Raw genomic sequence first — 23,652 nt, forward strand, 5'->3', positions numbered from 1 at the left:
AATATGCTTTCCCAATAGGGGTGCCCACGGGATGACAAGTGTTTCCTGTCCTAGCAGTAAGCCGAGGTAGCAGTTCAAATAGGACAGATTGATGTTTCCTTTCTAATAGATACTGGAGCATCTAGAGCCTGTATAAAAGAAGGCCTGTCCTTTATCCAACAAGAAATTGGACAGGCAAGGCTTTTAGGGACCATCCAAGCGCTTCCTCTAACAAAAGATTTACCACTGACAATAGTGACGCAACACATTGTAGCACCATTATTGTATTCAAAAGACACACCTATCGACATATCGGGAAGCAAATTGTATGCCAAAATTTCATTTTCAGGATGGTGTGCACCGCGCCTGGGATGCAATCAGCCAAGTTATCATTGTTGAGCATACTATGCACACAGCACATTGAGAGGGATACCTCCAATGCAGAGAGATGTTATTAAATGGAGTGCAAGTACTTCTAGGATGGGTACAAGGGATACAAGATAAAATATTTTGACTGTCAAAAGAATTTTTATTCAGACCATGGTGCGCCTCATCCATCACACCAGGCACACACACAAACTGCTATACCTAGAGGAAGTAGTAGTGAGAAAATATGGTTATACTGGTTGCTACAGCCGGAGATACTTCCTGGTGCCGAGGCACCACAACCTGAAGGAGGTGGAGGAGGTCTGATGCAGCTTCTGTCATAAAGTCCTCTGATGGGGGGCCATCCAATGCACCATCCCAGAGCCTGGGCACCTCATCTCTAATCCAACATCTGGGAGGGTGCACTGGGATGAGGCGGAATAGCCCTGCCGACAAGTTCACCACAGGCAGAAGGTAAATGCCGATGGGCCTCAAGCAACACAACATTACACCAGTGCTCCACCCACCTCCTCACTTACAACACCATTAGCTCTGGCTACATCAGCTCCAGCAACATCTGGCAGGGTCCAGTAAACCCCGGTAAATCCCCATTGCTGGGTGCCTCTAAATTCATCACACAGGCAGCAGCCGTGCCGGTATTTACCAGCACGTCTACCACCAGGGTCATAATGACCCCCAGTGTCCCTTTTCTCTCTCCTCACCTCTAGCCTGATGTAATTTCAACCCCCCCAAACCCCAATGACTTTTCACAACTTTCTAATTATGGCTAACCCTGATTATAGCCTTATACGCCTGCATATAGCCGCTGTTATTAGTCACTGTCATAGCCGTGGTTATTGAGAATTCCTTTGTGAGTATCTCATGGTTTACATTTTCACATGATGTCCTCTTTCCCCCTCCCCACCTCTACCCTGATGTCATTTCATCATTTCCCCCCCTCTAAATCACTTTTTCTAACTCTGCATTCATGGCTAACCACAGCCATAGCTTCGTAGGTCGCAACTAGATGCGTTTATTCCATTGCTGCAAATTCCTCCCATAGCTGTGCGTGCTGAAAATGTATTTAATTGCTGCAGTTATTGAAAATGTCTTTGTGGCAATATGCTTATTTCTTGCGTCCTAGACACAACAATTTCACACAATGTCCTCTTTCCCCTCCCCACCTCTAGGCTGATGTCATTTAATGCTTTTCTCCCCTCCACATGGCATTTTTTTCACTTTTCGTTTTCAGCTAGTCACAGGTTTTCCCATAATAACCGTAGTTATCTCTCGCATGGAACCAAATAAAATGGCTGTTTTCATTTCTGAAAAGCCACTCTGCTGCAAAGCACCATGGGAGATATAACTATAATTTTGCAAGAAGTTGTCACCCCCTTCCCTCTCACAGATTTAAAAAACTTTAGGATGGAATAACCCCAGACCCACCAAACCCCCAGAAATCGAGTCAACGCTTCATGCCCAAGTTGTTTCGTACCTGGTCCAATTCTCTCCAGTGGTTTTGGCTTTGTACTGAATGGGGACTAGGAAAAAGCAGTTTGTTTTTTTACTTTCTTAATACATTTTTCATGTTCCCAAATGTTCAGTCTTCTGACAAACCTTTTGTTCGCAAATCCATGATGTGAGTGAAAAGTTATTTGCAATTCATTTTACAGGTTTCCTATGTATCTCGATTCTCAACTATTCTTAAATGAAAAATGAATTGTTAATAACTTGATGGATTTGGCTGCAATTTTGCAAACAAAAAGTTTGTCATGGGCCCCCAAGACTGGACATTATGGGAAATATTTTTGGGTCTCACTTTCTGTGGCTAATTGCTATACACATGAAAACCAAAAAAAAAAATGTCTCTTGATCCTAATCAAGGAAGTACAAGTGCACTCTTCTGAGAAAAAAAAAAAAAAAACTCTCAATAATATTCAAAGATGTAAACAAAAATGATTTAACGAACAGCATTCAAATAATGTATTTATTAAATAAAGCAATAGTGTCCAAATATCTGTTAGCCTCCCAAAGAGTTTATCACAAAGAAAACGAAAAAAGCCAATTACTTAATAAAATAATACTGGTGTTAGCAAACAATTATGATACATGTTGAAATTCACCTATCAACATTTATCATCCAACCCTAAATCAGGGTAATATCTTTTTTTTTAAACAAAATTGTTAAACATGAGAATGTTATTTCTCAAACACATGAATTGTACAGAAGTTATTCACAGTAACTAGACAGAGTTCCCACAGGGCTAATTCCATCCCATCCTTAGAATACACAGAGGTGATGTACTAATTGTCAATTTTGGGTTCCTGTTCTTGATACGCGTTTCGAGATTGGATCACTTCTTCGGGCTTAAGAACTATTTTATTACTTGAAGGAAAAAACTCTTAAATATTCATAGATATAAAGCTACAAAGTATCTGTTGCAACCAAACAGAAGTTACTAATATGGAATTTGATTGGTCGTAAGTTCACCCATTGGAAACTGCTGGGTCAAAAACTATTGCAAAACAAGAGAAATCAATTGTAGTATTACATACGAGGCGTGAATCATATATATATGGGTATAAACAGATTTATTAATATATTTAAGTATTGTAATTATATATATATATATATATATATATATATATATATATATATATATATATATATATATATATAATTACAATACTATATAAATTATATATATATATAAAAAGGGGATATAGCAGGAGTCTCTGAAGGAGGATGCTTCAGTCTCTCTAACTGCTTCTTCAGTGCCTCCAGCTTCCTCAACATTCCCCTTCTGGAATCCCTGCAGGTTCTATGCCAATGTATTATAAGATGTTACCATGCTACACATCCCTCTTCTTTCTAGAAAAGTCTTTACTTTCCATAGTCTTTCAAATACATCGGTTTCTGGTACTTCCTTCCAAACTTTGATGCTGGCATATGCATCACAGTTGGCACATATATGGAATTTACTGGTAAGGAACATTTATGATTCTCTCTGTTTACACCAACATCACTTTTTTCCGCTTTCTCACTGGTAGTCTTACTCATTATTTTCATAACTCTACCATTATTCCATACAGCATGTTTAAACACTTCTATAACTTGGATAGGATCAGACCATTTCATCCCTTTCACTCTCAGTGCTTCTGGCAGCTTTACTCTCACACAACACCCCACCTCCATTGTTTCATTACCCTTAAACCTTTTCTTGTCATGCCATGCTTTATTCCTATTTTGTCTCTGTCTGATCATATCAACGGCATTACTGGTTGTCACTCCCATTTTTACCACCTCACTCATCCATCCAGGACACAACTTGGTGATTGCCTTTCTACCTCTGCTTAGTTCAAATGGTGATACACCCGTAGAACTATGTGGGGTAAACCTGTGTGCCATGATGACATTCCTAACTGCTTCTTTCCAACACACACCATTAGCCCATGCCCATCTATTGGCATCTTTAAGAATCCTGTTGTATCTTTCCACTATCCCATTGGTCTAAGGATGATAAATTGCACTAGTCACATGTTTAATCGACTTCTTTCCTAGATAATCCTCCTTTTCTCTTGAAACAAATTGTGGACCATTGTCAGATAGGATAACTCCAAGATATCCTTCCCAACCACATACTTCTTGTATGAAACTGATAATATTTTTAGTCGTGACACTAGACATTAATTTCACTTCTGCCCATCTCGTTAGAATGTCAATAATAACTACACAGAACATTTGGCTGCCTTCACTCCATATAGGACCCATAATGTCCATTCCAACTTTCAACCATGGTCTGTCCGGCACATCAGTCATGACCATCGGATACTCATTGCCCACACAACCCTTATCCGATTGACTACAAAGGATACAGTTTCTTGTGGCTCTCTCGATCTCTGCATCACATCCCGGCCACCAGTACGTATTCCTTATCCTTGATTTAGTCTTGGAAATTCCTTGATGTCCTTCATGACCTAGATCAACAATCTTCTTTCTCACATTTTCAGGCGGAATCAGTCTATCTCCTCTCAGCAAATATCCATTTTGCATACTCAATTCAACCCTAACACTCCACAGACCTTGTACATCCGCTTGCTGGATCTTGTTGAGAGGTACTTGTCTTTTGTGTATATTCTCCATCACAAACTGTAGCTTTGCATCTTTACTCATTCCTTCATGCCACTCCTCCTTAGCAACAGCTGTGTCCTGTACAACACATATCATTTCCTGTTGATTATCTTCACCATCACCATTGTTTTCTTCTTGGGTGTTTGTAAGTCTAGACAAACAGTCTGCAGCATAATTCCTCACTCCTGGAATATACTTAACCACCGCATTGAACTCTTGCATTCTATGCACCCATCTCCATATCCTTGCCGATACTTTGTCTAATCCTTTGTTCATAAATAGTTCTACAAGTGGCTTATGATCTGTATTTATTTCAAATTGCGTTCCCCAAACGAAACTCCTAAATTTATCCACTGCCCAGACAATGGCTAGGGCCTCTTTTTCAATAGTTGAATACGACCTTTCTGCTCCTTTTAATAACCTCGAGGCAAACGCAATTATTTTCTCCTCACCATTATGCAGCTGCGCTAACACCGCACCCAGGCCCACGTTGCTGGCATCAGTAGTGATTACTGTTCGGTGGCCCCTTACAACATTTTTTAGTGCTGGTGCAGTTGTGAGAGCATTCTTTATATACTCAATTTTTTTTTACACTCCTCATTCCACTCATATTTAACATTCATCCTGGTGAGATCTCTCAACGCAGCCGTATGATCAGCAAACTTCCTAACATATTTAGAGTAATACTCAGCCATTCCCAGGAATGTTCTTAACGTATTCCTTGTTGCTCGGCTGAGCCAAATCATTAATTGCAGACAACAAATCCGGCTTGGGTGCAATTCCTTGCTCAGATATTACATGACCCAAATACTCAATTCTTTCTCTGTAAATTTTAGATTTCTCTTTACTCAATGTCATACCCATTTTCTGCAGTTTTCTTAATGCTCCATCCAAAATCCTGTCATGCTCCATACGATCTCCAGCAAATATAAGAATATCATCTTGAAAAAATATAATACCCTTATCACCATCAAAAATGTGATGCATGGTCTTCTGGAATACAGATGCTGCTGATATGAGGCCAAACGGCATTCTCTTACACTGATACAAACCCTCAGGAGTTATGAATGCTGTCAAATGTCTTGAGTCCTTGTGTAAACAAATTTGATGATATGCCGAAGTAAGGTCAAGCGTAGAAAACACTTTTGCAGGTCCCATGCTAGATAACAACTCCTGAATGTTGGGAAGTGGGTGCCTCTCGGGGATAATGCACTTGTTCAATTCTCTGAGGTCAATGCATACCCTTACCTTCCCCGAGCTCTTCCTCACCACAACCAGTGGTGATACCCACTTCTCCAACTTTTTTAGTTCGCTTTTGACCTCATCTCTCATTGCCAATGGCACATTCCTAAGCCTCTGCACTACTGGAATACAGTCCTTTTTGAGCTGTATTTTATGCGTAATCCCTTTTGCACACCCTATTTCATCTTTGAACACTTCCTTTTTCACTGCTTCTGTAGGCATCTCACTGGATTCAATTGCATAGACATACTCCTCAGCATTAGCATCCAACTTGACCTTCAGCCATGCCTGGTGCGTCCAGCTGAGTAGAGGTGTTTGTCCCTTTCTTGATACATAGACCTTAGCTTTTGCAGACCTATCTTTGAAGGCCAATTCCGCTTCAAACCATCCAACAATGTCTATCTTGATACCACCATAGGCATTTGGCTTAGTATCCGATTCATTCAACCATCTTGGTCCAATTCTCTTCCAAATTCTTTCAGCTAATAACGTGTATTTTGCTCCTGAATCCATCATCATTCTTACCGGCTTATTGTTTATCATAATAATGGTCTTCGGACTCTCCAATTCCACACCATCCATCATTTTCTTCTGCACCCCCAATCCGGTTCATGTTCGCTTTATCCATCCTGCAACATTTAGCCATATGACCCTTGCCATTACAGTTTTTGCAGATGATGTGGATAGCTGGACACTCAGGACTATTAGCCCAGTGTGTGGCACTGTCACACCTGAAACACGTTCTGATTCTTCCTCTACCTCTCTGATTCACTTGGGGGCGTCTGTTATTGGCAAAGCGTCCTCTGTTATAGCTTCCATATCCACGTGCAAATCCTCTGCCTCCAGTATCACCACCATATTTGTAAGCGCCTTGAGTTCTAGACTCCTCTTTCCGCCTCACCACCGCACTTTGATTGGTGGATTCATCAACTTTTGCCATTTGAATTGCATTGATAGAGTTCTCCGACTTCACTGTGGTAGTTTTCACTCTTTCCTCTAGTGTCTTTACACAATTCTCCATATGCTCCACCTCCTTGGCTATGCGCAGGACTGTATCAGGATCATCTTCTCCCCATAGTCTCTCCCTGATCTTAGCACTATTGCACTCCAACATAAATTGGTCTCTAAGTCTCTCATCAAGCTGTGGTCTGAATTTGCAATTCTTCGCTAGTTTCCTCAGGACCGTTATGAACTGTTCCACACTTTCTCTGCTCTCCTGTGACCTCTTTCCAAACTTGTATCTTTCCAAGATCGTACTCAGCTTCTTTTCATAGTGTCTATTCAACTTTTCAATACACTTTTCATACTCATTCATATCCCCTTCACCATCAGGTAAGTTCGGCAAGTCCTCAAACTTTTCTTGTCCCGCTGGTCCCAAACAGTGGAGTAGCAGTGCTTTTTTTCTCTCCATGCTGTAGTTTGCTCCACACACAACTGAAGCATAGTGCTCGAACGACTTCAACCATCTCTTCCATGGTATGTTTGGTTCTCCAGCCTCAAGAAGAAACAAGGCTGGTGGTGGTACAGTGTGCATTGACATATTTCCAGTTGCATGTTGGTCACCTGATCCACTATTGCTAATGATAGCTGCGGCTTATCGCTGTGCTCTTTTATTTTCACAACACACTATTCCTTGTATGATTGGCGCAACACTTCCTCTATTGTGGTGTACTGTGGTGTTTCATCTGTGACCTTTTATCCAATACAATTCCCTGTAGCTCAGTGTACCAATTCTCTAATGTACATGTGCTGCTATGGACACACTAACAAGGTACTGGGACGAGTAGGAGGAGGAATGGACTACCAGCTCCTCATTGATAAAATGTTCCTTTTTTTATACTATAATGTCTACGGTGACACTTGCTGTTGCCCGTTGCAATGTCTAATCATGAAATGCCCTCCAAGTCGTCGCTTGCACAACTTGTATTCACTTGGATAAACAATTCACCCACTGGAGCAGCGGTCGCCGTGAGCTTCCTTTGCTTATCCTGTAGCCACCCGATCCAAGATGGCTGCACGCACGTCACTACGTTGCGGGTTTTTTCCTCTAACTTGAAGAGACGAGCTCTCTTCCACACAGGAAGCTCGCGGTAAGGTTCAAACAATGCTTAACTTGAGGGCACGGCACGATGGGCTCGCGCATATGACTAACGGCAGCCGTGAGTTCATTTAAGCACATGTATATAAAACAATAGTTCCTTTCGTTCACGATGCACTTGCTCGGACAGTGTCGTATCCAGTATACACAATAAGGTTCACACTCACTGCCGCAATGATTTCTCAGCTGTTCCTGATCAATATCCGTCGTAATTCATCAGACAGTTCCTCATCGCCAAATGTAGTATTACATACGAGGCGTGAATCATATATATATGGGTATAAACAGATTTATTAATATATTTAAGTATTGTAATTATATATATATATATAAAAACGGGATATAGCAGGAGTCTCTGAAGGAGGATGCTTCAGTCTCTCTAACTGCTTCTTCAGTGCCTCCAGCTTCCTCAACATTCCCCTTCTGGAATCCCTGCAGGTTCTATGCCAATGTATCATAAGATGTTACCATGCTACATCAATAAAAGGAATGTGTAGAGAACCTACCAAAAAAACTCAAAAATCGGGAAATGAAAAATGTAACATATAAAAGGTAGTCACTCACTGGTCTGTATTCAATATGAAGCATACATGTTGAAAAGATGCCGTTTTTTGGTGAAGGCACAAATAATGTCTGCTGGTGATGTCACATGACTGTCTCTGTCCTACAGCAAGAGTCAAGAGAGTACTGATTTAAGGGACTGATTTGAAATACTGTCATGGTTAGAATTCTAGAGTAGATATGTCTTAGTAGGAAGTACCTGATGAAATACGAGCAAAGACAAAAATGGGATGGCAAGCAGCAAAAATGCATTCTCGCGTCACACATTTGCCTTCAAATAGGAGACCCAAATCACGTGACCGCCACACTCAACATGCCTGGCTGTGGTCACGTGAGCATGGTCAAAAATGGGTGAAGATTTGTTCCCACATATGGCAGGCATCTTAAAACATTAGGGAAGACCTACCGCTGGTTCGTGTGACGTGCAGTGCTGGTTTAACATATGCCACTGCTCTTTTTCTAAATAAAGTACAAAGCAGATATATCAGACCAAATACGGCATATAAACCTATGTCGCACATCTGCATTGCTCTGTATGTTTGGCAAATGCGATATTCAGGGCCATACTTATAGAACTCTCACACTCGTAAGGTGAAAATAACCATACAGGATTTGACTCCAATGTGTTACGGCACTGACTAGATAATTATTGGAATGAGTGTAATATTAATTCCCACTAGCAGGATTAAGGGTTCTGTTTTGCATATGACTTGACTCGGTATTGACGGGACACTCTAATTGTTATTTGATCAAGTGCAGGTCCAGAATTTAAATACCATAGTTAACATTCCTCAACAACTGATCACACATTACAATAGTATATTGTCAATCCCCAGTGATGGCTAAGGCCCAATAAACCAATTCAATACAAGAAAATCAGTATATCCCCATATGAAAATGATGAATATACAGTACTCATATGCAAACAATAGTAAATGATGACAGATCCCTTTTAAAGTAACTTAGCCTCATAAATTATTTAAAGGCGTATGATGTCCAAGTCATAGACCATTTTACAAAAATTGTTACAGTGGACACATGTAAACAAATTCATTGTTGGCTAACACAAGTAACACAGGGTTTTAAGTACAAAATTAAAAACTGAAGGGAGAAAAATAAGGCAAGTTAAAAGAAGATTGAATAAAAAGGAAAGAAAAAATAATATTATCCACATCATAGATCACTTTGTAGACTGCAGAAAATTCACATATCAATTTTGACTGCTCTATGTAAAGGTAGTCTAATTATACATTAGACTAAAGGAAACAACGCAAATCATATTCAATGTTCATTCCCCTGGGACACAGGCTGTCCAATCTCTCCATCCATGTTATCTATTTTTGGAGTAAAATTCTGACAATATCTCCTCCACGTCGTGGTGATTTAAGTCCTTCTAATATCACTACTCACATCTGTGCTACTGAGTGATTAAGTTCAGTAAAATGTTGGGATACTGGTGATCTATCTGTTCGAGTTCTGATATTAGACTTGTGCCCTATCTGATCGAGTTCTGATATTAGACTTGTGCTCCATCCAACGTGTCTTAGATTTGCATGTAGTGATGCCCACATAGTAGAACCCACAAGGACATCTTATGCAATAGACAACATTGGCGTCTGTTTCAAGATAATTGGTTTAACCGAATATGGAAGCTTAATAGTGTTGCCTTTTATTATGTTATTGCAGTGTTGGCAATTAATACAAGGTATTGTTCCCTTAAAAACTTTGATTTTGACTTTAGGTGCACTTATGTCCGCTCTTATGTTATGTTATGTTACTTTGCATTTATATAGCGCCTTATGTACCATTGGTATGGTCTGAAGGCGCTGGTAGGTTGAACGCCCTTGGGAACCAAAGTTCAAGTCAGTAGAGAGAGTAGAGAAAGTCAAAGGTGCGTGTGAGCACCGGATATGTGTGCAGCTGGTGTGGCATTTGTGTAATAGCTGCTTCTTAGCGGTAGGTGTGGTAGTTGAGAGATCAAGAGTATGGGCCTCATTACACGTTGTGCGCTAAAAATCTCAAATTACCGGCATGGCGCTCTTAACGTGTCTTCCCTCGCAAGAGGGCGCTAATAGCGTACCATTAAAAGTACGCGGACACGAGCATAGCGCCATGCCGGTAATGACCCTACCGCCATGCCGCTAAAGTCCCCAAAAAGTCTCTTACCGCCTTCGACAAAAGTGCAGATAGCACCTCCGCCCTCACGCTGCATGAAAAATAAATTGCGGAACCAGAAATAGCGTCATCGCACAGGAACGGGGAAAGAGCACGGCGGCCATCTTTAAAAACACATTCCATTGCCATCCTCTGCCCCCTGGACCTGTTTGGAGTAGCTTGCAGTAGGAAATCCACAGGGACACACTCGACATGCCCATGGCAGTATAAAAAACCACCGACCGGCAGCGGAAAGAAAAATTGACCACAGAGGAGCTATTAATGCTCACCCCGACCATAGCTGGCAATGCCGCCGTGGTCTTTGCCAGCGACATGCGGCGGGAAACACTCATCAAAAAGAAGACAATCTGGGCTGAGGTTTCCTTGAAAGTCAGTGCTGTGGGCACCACCACCCGCAATGTGCGTGAGTGCCGAAAGAGGTGGGATGACCTCAGACTCCGGGTGAGAAGCATCCTTGCAGAAAACCACAACATTGCCACAGCAGGTGGATCTGGGTCGCCCATAAAACTGAAAGAATGGGAGGAGACCTGCGCCAACCTCATTGGAGTGGAATGCATAGAGGGAGTCAGGACGATGGAGCATGGCATGGCAACCACTTCAGATGGAGGTGAGTGTACACATGAAAGCATGCAATGTGAATCTACTGGTCCCCCCAAATGTGAGCCCAGAATCATGGATGGCCAAACTTCCACACATGCATCACACTCTGGCCATGTCAGTGTCAGACCCAAACACACACACATGCACACATCACCAGAGACAAGTGCCACACACAACCATGCATGGATGAGCCACTGAACTGACACATCACCTGCATCCTTTACAATGTAGTCAAAATGCCCACAACTGCATTATTGATGTATACTGCATTAAGTACATAGAACCGTAACCAATGCCATTCCCCTTCTTGTCCCCGACAGGCTCACATACAGACAGTGAGGATGCAGGCAATGCATCTCAGGCACCCCCTGCGCATAAGAAAACAAGGGCACAGGACACAGAGGACACCCCCACAACATCAAGGGGCAAAGGAAGAAGGGTCCAGATGCACAGTGTGAAACATCGGTGGAGCGGCACTTCCAAGACACAAGTTGCCACACCACCAACAACTGCCCCACCTCCGGAGGTTAACCCACTACCACCGATCCCAGCCACGGAGGGCCCACCCTCAGCTGCAGCTAGTTCCGCAGGAGAGGCGGCAGCCACTGCACCACTATCAGATGTGGAGGACACAACCGATTTCCACATGGAGATGCACACCCCAACCCCCCTGGAACCCCTGAGCCATCACCACAGCAGACACCTGGGTCTAATGTCACTGGCGATGAGAACATGGGAGCTTTTAGTAGCCCCCGGTGGCTTCATCTGTTGACCTGGTAGCATCACAGGGCACAGCAGCCACACCACCCGAACCCAACACTGCCCTCGACCTGGCCAGCATCAGCCAGCAGCAACAGGAAATAACTGTGCTGGTTGGGCAGCATGTGGAGGAGGCTGCCTGTCTCAGGCAGAGATTACAGAGACAGCAAGGCACTCCAGGGAGGGGATGGAGGCATGTACAGACAGGCTGTGTGGGGAGATTATCCGAGTCAGGGAGGTCCTCACACGGATAGCGGACGCATTGGACCGCCAATTCCCACCACCACCACCACCAGGACAGTCTGCCACTTCCTCATACGCCAGTTCGAGGCAGACAAGCCCCCCTCCGCCGCTCCTCACGCACCACCAGGCGCACGTCTACGCAGCCTCACAATGCTGGTGTTGGCAATGGCCAATAGGGAGTGCATGGTCAAGCCTCCACGTGCATGGCTGGATGGAAACATTGTGGCAGACACATGTGGAACTGTTGTGGGGGGTGGGTGGAAGAGTGTTATGGGACTGTTATGGGGGGTGGGTGGAAGGGTGTTATGGGACTGTTGTGGGGGTTGGGGGGAAGGCTGTTATGGGACTGTTGTGGGGGGTGGGGGGAAGGGTGGTGGTATGTTTGGGGACATGCACATTTTCTTTTTTACGTTCCTTAATACACTGGTGTTTGAACAACACACAGGCTTGGACTTCTTCATTGTGTATGTGTACTTTATTGACGCCAGGTTCCATTGTGCGCTTCCAAACAGACACCAGTGCATTACTACCCATACCCATGTGAGTATGTATCTCTCCCCCCCAATCACATCCAGTTGGAGTATGTATCTCTCTCCCCAATCACACCCAGTTGGAGTATGTATATCTCCCCCGTCCAAATCACACCCAGTTGGAGTATGTATCCCTCCCAATCACACCCAGTTGGAGTATGTATCTCTCCCCCCCAATCACACCCAGTTGGAGTATGTATCTCTCCCCCCCAATCACACCCAGTTGGAGTATGTATCCCCACCAATCACACTGCCATGTGCTTGCCCTGCTACTCACCAAGTAGCCACAAACGTTGTCCGGCTTGTCGCTCCATGTAGCGTGGGATAGTTGAGTTCTGCAGGACCATGGAATCATATGTTGATCTGGGAAATCGGGCACAGCAATGTGTGATTATCTTGTTGGTGTTGCATACCATTTGGACATTGATGGAGTGAAATTGCTTCCTGTTTCGGTAGACTACTTCATTGTGATGTGGGACCACCAATTCCACATGGGTACACTCGATGGCCCTGATGCAACTTGGGATGCCTGCCAGTGAATAGAAGCCAACTTTGGTGTTTGCAATCTCCTGGGCAGTCCGTGGCATGAATATGTGTTCAGGTGCATGCTTCAGGAGGGCATCAAGTACCTGGTTCAGCGTGCGTGAGAATACTGGTTGTGAGATCCCATGCATCTGCCCCACTGTATGCTGGTAGGTGCCTGTGGCCAGGAAGTGGAGCACAGTCACCACCTTGAGTAGAGGGGGGATGGCAGTTCGGATGTCTATGAGGCTCACAATGTCGTTGTGTATCATATCCACGATGCTGGTGATGGTATCTCGGTCCAGACGGTACACGGTGTGTATCTGCTCTGGGGTTAGGTTAAATGGACTGGCTCTGATCCTGGGGATTGGTGGGTGCCTCTGTGGTATGATTAGGTGCCGTGGTGGTGCTTGCTGTGCCTGTCCTGCCCTCCTCCTCCTCCTCCTGCGTCTCCTCTGTGCTGCCTGTTGTTGTTGCTGCTGCGCTGCAATCATGTCCTCCAGCCCATGTAATGCTGCAAGTATTGGAACCATCTTGGTGTGGGAAGTGGTGTGGGAAGGGGAGTGGTGTGCTCCTTTTGAGCTGCCACAGTCTCCATTGCCTCCACCTGTGCTGATTGTGTTGATTGTGTCCACCTGTGGCAGGTGGGAACACTGCTCAGTTCTCTTAACGGGTGGTTTGCGATGCCAGTATTAGCGCCATGGCGGTAAGGGGTTTTGGGGGCTTTACCATGCCGCTATTGCATGTCCACTTGCCTTGTGATGCTGTGTTATTAGCGCCATGGCGTTATTTACGGGATGGAGGGTCACGCGCACACGGGCTGCCCACTATTTGTGGCACCGTATTTAAGGGATGGGGGGTCGCGTGCACACGGGCTGCCCGCTATTAGTGGTGAGCCGGGTCGTAATTTGCATGGGGATTTAACGTTACCGGTAAAGTTAAATCCCTACCGCCTACCGTGTAATGAGGACCTATGTGTTTGTTCTGGGAGGATTTATCCAGACCGATTGTGGCTGCATTTGGCCTAAGGAGAACACCTGGCTGGGGGGAGTGTAACCAGCAGTGTTTAGTTAGAGTGATGGGGAGTATGAGGCAGATGTTGGTATGAGAACAGCTATACCGAATGGTGTCATAGTATCTCTGTGCTCTAGTTGATTGGTGATGTAAAGAAGAGAGTAAGCGTGGTGATGTCATATGATGGGTTACATGCTCTTTCAAATGTTCCATGCATTCCAAACCATTCCATGCAAGTCGCGCAATTCTATGCGCTCCAATCCGCTCCATGCACTCCAGTTCGCTCTATGCACTACAGTCGGCTCCATGCACTCCAGTACGCTCCACGCACTCCACGCACTCCTGTACACTCCACGCACTCCAGTCCGCTCCATGCACTCCAGTCTGCTCCATGCACTGCAGTCCACTCCATGCACTCCAGTCTGCTTCACACACTCCAGTCCGCTCGATGCACTCCAGACCGCTCCATGCACGGCAGTCCGCTCCACGCACTCCAGTCCACTCCACGCACTCCAGTCCGCTCTACGGGCTCCAGTTCTCTCTATGCGCTCCAGTCCACTCCACACGCTCCAGTCCGCTCCACGCACTCGAGTCCGCTCCACGCACTCCAGTTCGCTACATGCATTCCAATCCGTTCCACGCACTCCAATCCGTTCCATGCACTCCAATCAGTTCACGCACTCCAATCAGTTCCATGCATTCGAATCTGTTCCATGTATAAGTTTTTTTATGCACTCCATCCACGCATTTCACCCGTAACATCCACATAGTTCCCCGTACCTTTCACATATTACACCAGTACCTTCCACATACTTCATCCGTTTCATCCACATATTTCACCTGTTCCATTTATATGCGTCACCCGTTCCATCGACATACGTCACCTGTTTCATCTACATATGTCACCCGTTCCATCCACATAAGTCACCCATTCCGTCCGCTCTACACACTCAACGGCTCTACGTACTCATCCACTCTACGCAGTCATCCGCTCTATGCAGTCATTCACTCTATGCACTCATCCGCTCTAGGCATTCATCCGCTCTATGCACTCATTCGCTCTAGGCACACACCCGCTCTAGGCATTCATCCGCTCTACATGCTCTATGTACTCATCCGCTCTACGCACTCATCCGCTCTATGCACTGATCCGCTCTACGCACTCATGCGCCCTATGCACTGATCCGCCCTACGCACTCATCCGCCCTACGCACTCGTCTGCTCAAGGCACTCGTCTGCTGTAAGTGATTTCAATCCAGCACTCCAACTAAGTCAATGCCTCGTATGGGATGCCCAATGGAAACCCTTATATATATTTGTATGTCAAAAATCTTTTAATCCTGGATGATGTACCCTCATATAACGCCCCTCTCTTTGAATTCCCCCGGTCTCACTGAACCAAGAAATAGGTTTGTTTTGTGAATTAAAAGATTTATTTGAAGAATTAAACAATATATATATCACACTTTTATGAATATGGATAATGTCTGAATATCACACTTATGAATATGAACAATGATCAGCAATGGGTAATGCTACAATATCAACAATCTCTTTAATCAGTTAGGAGTAGGAATGGAAAATAATGTAGCAGAGAATACTTTGTATGGTTCAAGGAAATGCAATAATAGGAAATAATGCAGCACAGAAATGATACGTGATATGATTTCAATCAAAAGACAATATAATCACATTTTTCCCCTGCTATTACTCACTCCCCTCAGTATGCAATATGAAGAGGCGGAAGAGGGCACACAGGTTTCAGGAATACAATCAATAATGCAGTTCAATCCCAGTTCCCCCAGCAAGCTTAGAGTGAACAGGTAAGATTTTAAAACAGGTCAATTGCTTTTAAATGTGGTTTGAATTGAATGGGAAAAATGCTAAAAATGATTTTAATTTTCTAAAGAAGATTCAGAATTATTGAAAGTTAGTGATTGATTGGCAGATGGAAAACGAAATTCAGAAGTTGAAATCAAGAAATAGCAATTTTTCTATGGAGTGAAATTGAGGCAAATTGCAAATTGTGGCATTTTTCTGCGTGCGGGAAACGCGATTATGGAAAAACTATAAGCAAATGCATTGGATTCATTTGAAAGCTGAGGATGTTTGCTTCAAAATGTTTCTAGGACGTGCGGTTCAAAAGTTACAGAGGTTTTTGTGAAGGTAGATTTTTCAGAAACAGAGTCAAGATTTCAAAATGAAAGATTGTGCTTTAAATATTCAGAGCCAATATGGACTTCTACTAAGGGGCTATGAAATACAAGGTACCCAACAGGCAACCACTAGAACAGGGCGCCTTCCACTCTGGTTGTTGTGCGCCAGGACACTTGACTTTCTTCAGAAAATATCAGCGCACAGATGATTATCGCTAAAATTATCACAGACAATATGGTGAGAAGAATTCTGGATGGACACAAGATTCTATAATGCAGTTCTGGAAAGGTTGAAATGGATTGAATAGGATTACTTTAAACTAAGAGATGACTATAGACAGTTCTATACTAAATACTCACTCCTATGGCTTTTGAATGGGATGGGCCCGTCACAAATCTGGTCAAGGGTTTGGCTTCACTCGCCTCCGGACAGTATTCAGGGCACCTGGACTCTGCTCTCAGCAAGGCACTCTGGTCTGTGAGGCCTCTTGGACTTGATCTGATGGGATCTGGGTTACAGCTCGGCTCTGCGGGTCTGGATCTTGGTTCTAGCACGGGGTTCTCAGCTAGAATAGCAAAACAGCTCAGCCAGGCTGTTGGATTGTGTGGTGCACCTTGGAAGTTTTGGGGGTTAGAATCAGGTTGCAAAAGATTCTGAGGCCTGCTGAAAAAGGGTTCAGCTTCTTGGGTTAGGCCTCTCTGCTTCAAAGTTCTAGAGTGTGTTTCTAGAGTCTGGTCTCTGGATCTATTTCTGGAGCCTGGATCTTCCTGCAGGGTTCTTTGCAAAGAAATCAGTTGAGGAGTGGAAAGTGTGTGTCTTTCTGGGTCCTCAACAGTCCCTATTTATATATTTCTGAAGTGGGAGGGGGGGATGATTCTATTATGCCCAAGCCTCTAAGGATCTGATAGGTCAGAGAATGTCCCCTCTCCTGATTTGAGAAAGGAGCAGTGTGTCATATGGGTCAGAGTGACACAGTGTGTATGGCCCAAAGGAAATCCCTCCCCTTTACTTTTACATAGAAACACTATTTTTCCCAAAAAACATATTTCCAAGATACACAAGTTGTTCATAATACATAATTACATGATAGATTGATTAAAGTACATCTCTGTGCAAATCCCTTCTTCCTGCGAGCTTCAGTTCATAAATGACACGTTTTCGCACTTTTGGTGGATTTCTCAATGTTAGTTCTGCACCAATGTTTATACATACATGCACATCCCATCTGGGCACATTTCTGTAATTTTTCATGTTCCTAACATAAACACAATGGCTACAATATAAATAATTTCCGGGGTTCAGTCTCAGAACATCGCACAGATTCCATCTTAGTGTTAAACTGTGAGTGAATTTTCCATTTTAACAATCTCTAAGTTGCATATTTTTGTCAGTTCAGTACACTTTGCTATAAGCATTTTTTCTAAAACATATATTTACACCAACTTCAATCAACAATTTCCGTCTGGCCCGCCTCCAGAGCTGGGCTGAGTCAGAGGGTCACATGGCCTGCCTTCCTTCCAGAGCCATTTGTTGTCAGTCACACCCGAATTAGCATTCCTATTCAGCCCAAGGAATCCATTGTTTCTTTCTCCTGGCAGCAGAGGAAATCTCCTCCCCTCCTGATTAACATGTCAATGCGATATCCTCCTTTTGGTGGGAATGAACAAGGTGTGAGTTTCCCAGGGGAAGAAGGCCTCTTGGAAGTTTTAACTGAATCAGGTTACCTTCTGGTCAATTGTAACATAGTTCCTTGTGAAAAAAAAAGCCATTTATAATTTTAAAATAAGCAAACCCATCTTTACTTCCAGCCCTTTTTCAACATGAAAATCAATGTGTGGCACTCTTATATGGCATTTTGATGGAACTCTCTTCTTTGGCATAGTTTGAGTTCAATGTTCACTTTACACATAATAGGTTTTAAATCACCAGCTTCTGACAGTGGTGAGTAATGGTACTACACCCATTTTTGACAGCTTTCTTTCCATCAAGTATCTTTAAAAGAGGATTTTGTTCTGATAACATATGATTCTTTCTGACATTGTATTTATGTGGATTCTTGCAGTAGAATAATGTGGAACACCCAACAAGGAGGTTCGATCTATTAGGTGGTTTGTGAGCCATGATTTTTGCACATTTTTGACAATCAAGAAAACGGATTTCCAAACAGCTCTGTGTTTCTTTTTGGCCATCAGCATTGCTTTTTCAAGTGATTTCAGGCTACTTTGTGGGTAGCCCAATGGTGGGTTTTGGCAGTGGTCACCTGTGTTTCCACTGACATAGGCAAAAGTGTATGGCGGCCTATTTTTCAGATTTTTACTGTGCACTTTCTGGTGATTTTTAGCAAGCAGCATGCTTTCCGGCAGCCATTTCTGAGGTTTCTGCTGCCAGCAATGCACAGTAATGTTGCAGGGCCTGCACCAGTGGGTTGAGACATCCCACACTGCTCAAGGCACTCGTCCGCTTTATGCCCTCTCACGCTCTATGCATTCACCTGCTCAACTCACTCACCCGCTTTACGCACTCACCCGCTCTATGCACTTATCCACTCTATGCACTCATCCGCTCTATGCACTCACCCGCTCTTACACACCCCTCTGCTCTCACGCACCCCTCCGCTCTTACGCACTCATTTGCGCTTATGCACTCGTCTGCTCCATATACTCGTCCGCTCTACCCACTAGTCTGTTCTATGCATTCATCTACTCTACACACTCCTCCGATCTTCCACACTCATCCGCTCTACACACTCTTCCACTCTGCGCACTCTTCCGCTCTGCGCACTCTTCCACTCTGCGCACCCATCCGCTCTGCGCACCCATCCGCTCCATGCACTCACCCGCATCCCGCATTCATCCCCTCTATCCACTCGTTCTTCCCACACCCTTATCTGCTATATGCAATCATCTGCTCTACAAAGACATTCGCTCATACGCATTCATCCACTCTATACACTCATCTGCTCTATACACTCCTCCGCTCTGTACATTCCTCTGTTCTATGCACTCCTGTGTTCTACACACTCCTCCGCACTTACGTACTCATCCGCTCTACACACTTGTCCGCTCTACACACTCATCCGCTCTACACTCATCCCCTTCTGCACATTCTTCTGCTCTATGCACTCTTGCGTTCTAGCCACTCCTCCGCACTTACACACTCATCCGCTCTACACACTCATCTGCTCAACATACTCATCCGTTCTATACACTCATCCGATCTACACACTCATCTGCTCAAAGCATTTATCTGCTCAGCGCACTCATCTCTTCCACGTGCTTCTTCTAACATTTTCATCCACTCCATTCACTTTGTTCATTCATCATGCATTATCGATTTCAGGCCATGTCACTTGTCATACGCACTGGGTCTGTTCTGTGCTCTCTATCTGTTTCTTGCACTAAACTCGTCTCATGTACTTGAATCGTCTATTCTGTACTTGCACTCATACAGTCGGTGTCATCTGTCTGTGTACTCATCAGTCTCTTGTATTCATCTTTCCATCCTCTTCTCTTTATTCATTTTGCCTATTTTGTTCATTTTGTCCATTGCACTCATTACATCCATTTCATTAATTTAAACCTCATTACTGTTTTTGTACGATTTATTCTTTTTATCCACTTCACTGCTTTGGTCTACTTTACTCGTTCTAATCTGTTTGTCCTTTTAGTTTACATTAGCGGTAATTAGTTGTCAATTTCTGACATGGATCTTGATGTTGTATTGTTATTTGTCTTACTATTATTCAAGATCTAGTTTGTTGGGTTGGTGTCATTTGATGCGTTATTCAGTTTGGGTTAGTTTGCGTACGGGTTGGCTTTAGGGGAAGAGCCAAGTTTTCAGCAGTTTGCGGAAAGACATTAGATCTTCAGTTAGGCGATGTGGGGTGGGAGTGCGTTCCACAGCATGGGGGCCAAGGCTAAGAATGATGATCCGCCAAACCTGACTGAGTTTGTTTTAGGTATGACTAGGAGGCCGGCTGAGCTTGATCTTAGAGTACGTGGATGGTGATAGGGTTTTAGGTTGTCTTGAAGATATTGAGGTCCGGTTTTATGCAATGCTCGATGAGAAATGCATAAGGTTCTGAAAGTCACCCTTCGGGCCACTAGAAGCCAGTGCAGAGTTTTAAGGGCTGGGAGATGTGGTCTCTCGGGCCGTGTGCTAGTAGCAGTTTGGCTGCAGCGTTTTGTGCTCTTTGAAGTTTATTCAGTTGGTAAGCGTGGACTCTGAGGTAGAGAGGGTTAGTGTAGTCCAGTCTTGATATTACAATTGATTGGACCGCGGGGAGTCTGTTGGGAAAGGAGAGATATGGAAAAATGCGACTAAGAGATTTAAGGTGGTAGTGGCAGGACTTTGAGACGTTGTTCACTTGGCGCGAGAGTGTTAGGTCAGAGTCAAGGGTGCATCCAAGGTTTTTTACTGAGTTAGAGGGAGTCAATGAGTTGCCCATGGCAGATGGACAGGGTAGTGGGTGTGGAAGAAGTTCGGAGTTGCCACATACCATGATTTCCGATTTGGAGGGGTTTAACAAGAGATGGTGTTGGGTCATCCAGAGCTCTTGGTCGAGGAGGCAGGAGGCGAGGTCAGGTCGGCAGTTGGGTTTTGAGTCCAAGAGTTTTAGAATTAGTTGAGTGTCATCAGCATAGTTGTAACATAGGATGTTGTGTGAACGAATTATTGGTGAGAGGGTGATCAAATAGAGATTGAACAGGAGGGAATTCCCATGTTGACTGGTCGGGCTTGGGAGGAATAGGTGGAGAGTAGCATTATTTGGTACCTATCTTTGAGGAATGAAGCTATCCATTTGAGAGCGGTTCCACGTATTCCTTGGGAGTGGAGGCGGTCAAGGAGGATTGAGTGATTGATTGTGTCGATGGTGGCGGATAGGTCAAGAAGGATTAATGCGGCGGATCCCGCAGAGTCTGCCGTGATTTCAAGGTCGTCCCAGATTGAGGTTAGCGTGGTTTCAGTTCCGTGTCAGGCTCTGAAACCTGATTGTGCAGGGTCTAGCAGATTGTTGGCTTCGACAAAGGCATTTAGTTGGGGGTAGGCGGTTCGATCAATTAGTTTGGCAAGGAACCTGGTGTTTGAGATGGGCGGTAGTTTTTGGGTTCGAGAGGGTCGAGGGAAGGTTTTTTTATTAGAGGTTTGACATGAACCGTTATGAATGCGTTGGGAAAAATACCCAAGGAAAAGGAGTCATTTATGATGGATCTTGCGTGTTCTCCTGCGCAGGTAGAAGCGAAAATTTCTTTGAGGGTTGTGGCCAGGCAAAGGTCTAGTTTGAGAAATTGGTCGGGTGATATAGGACTAAAGGAGTCAACGGTTGGTTGCGCAGTGGTCGCAGGCAGTGGCTTGGCTGGTATGGGGGAGGGTTGCCTGGTGGATGTAAGAGAGCCAGTTTGGTGGTTAGCACATTTGTTCTTTTGAGAGCCGGGGCGTAAAAGGGGAGTGAGAGTGAGTCACACAGTGATTGTGAGGGGGTCAGGACGGTGGTAGTGCATGCTGGTTTGGTGATTCAGTGATGATTTTGTGAAGTTCTTGGCTGTGGAGGAGACTGGAGGAGTGTGTTGGCTAGGTCAGGAACGATCAGTTTTTTCCAGCATTTGCGTAGATTCGGAGGTTCAGGTTCGAGTACGGGAAGCGGGTCGGGTGAGCGAATGGCGAAAGAAACAATGAAGTGATCGGACCAGATGATAGGTGTGGGGGGGTTTAGATGTATCCGGTTGTGGGAGCTAAAGATGGAATCAAGAGTGTGTCCTTTATAGCGAGTTGGGCCGTTTATGTGGGGTTGGAAGTTAATCGCGTCTAGACCGTCAACCACAGAGTGTGTCATAGGGTTGGTGGGGATGTCGAGCCATATGTTGAAATCTCCAAGAGGGGGGAGGTTGGATGGTTTAGTTGAAGGGTGGCAATAGAGTCACAGAGGTTGTTTGAGAATTGTCTATCGTAGCCAGGAGGTCTGTAGATTATTAGGAAGCAGTGTGAGAATGACGGGGAGAGGGATAGTTTAATGAGGAGTGGAAGGTTGATTGTCGATAATTGAGGTGTGGAAGTAAGACTTGAAGACGATTGCTATTCCCCCTCCTCTAGAGGGACGGTTCAGTGGGATGAGGGAGAAGTCGGGTGGAAGGTTTCATTGGTGATTGGGGTGAAGTCGTCAGAGAACCAAGTTTTGGTGATGAAAACCAGGTCTGGTTTTCAGAGGCGAGGAGGTCAAAGATGCTGTGTCTGTTTTTTGCTATGGATCGGGCATTAAATAGGATGCAATTCACTTTGGTAGGTGAGGTTGGTGGCGGAGCTGCAGCCGAGGGGTGTGGGAGGGGAGAGGGTAGAGAATGGAGAGGGGTGGGTTGGTTGATGATCGATGGGAAAAGTGGGCGAGCAGAAAAGTTGGCGGGTTTCGGGTGGGAGTGGATGGATGCGTGTGTTAGGGCGATTGGGTTTGGCATGGGAGATTTGAAGGTGGGGTATGGGCAGTTAGGAGTTTCAGTTGTGGTCGGTGAGAAATCGAGTGAGAGGGGTTTCTGGAAGGGTGAAGCAAGGGGGGGTGGCTGTCATCAACAGTGGCAGACAACAGTCCGGACGCTTCTCTTTGAGATTCTGCGGCAGTCCCCACCTCCGGTCAGCAGCCTGTCTTAGGTCTGTCTACCAGAGAGCTTTGGCAAAGATCGGCTGGTGCACAATGTTCCCTAGTAGCTCGGGAAGAGGGCGCCTTACCAGGTCCTCTCTGGGTCATTCCTTGGAGACACAGCAGCTTTCAGATTGATGAAGGAGAGCAACAGCAATTCTTCTCTTCCGGCAGGGCTTCAAAGTTAAGCTTCAGTTTCACTCCAGTTACTCTTAAGCTTCTGAACACGAATTCTAGCAGTGAGAGGCCCCCAGATATACTAGTTGATCTCCCATTCATTCTGCTGGGTCACACTCAGGCAACCAATCGGTCAGAAGGACATTCATGCAGGCAGGCATCCAATCAGGTGCATAGTTTATTCAGGCCATTCACTCCTCTCCAGACACTCAGAACAAGTCATGTGTACTGGGACAAGCACCCAGCCATTTACCACTCCACACTGCATTCATACCAGTTTCGGGCAGGGCTGTCTCAGTCATTGTGTCAAACACCAGATACTAGACACCCACAACACAGAATGCGTATTCGTCACACACTCCATTCACCCAGGTCCCACCCATAGGCGTACCCACAACATACAGTCATTGGGAAGGCTCCAGCCTGTCTGGCATGGACTTCAGAACAACACCATATATGGAACTTCCAC

This window comes from Ambystoma mexicanum, chromosome 5p (assembly GCF_040938575.1).
Source record: "Ambystoma mexicanum isolate Mex_15411 chromosome 5p, UKY_AmexF1_1, whole genome shotgun sequence".
NCBI lineage: Eukaryota > Metazoa > Chordata > Amphibia > Caudata > Ambystomatidae > Ambystoma > Ambystoma mexicanum.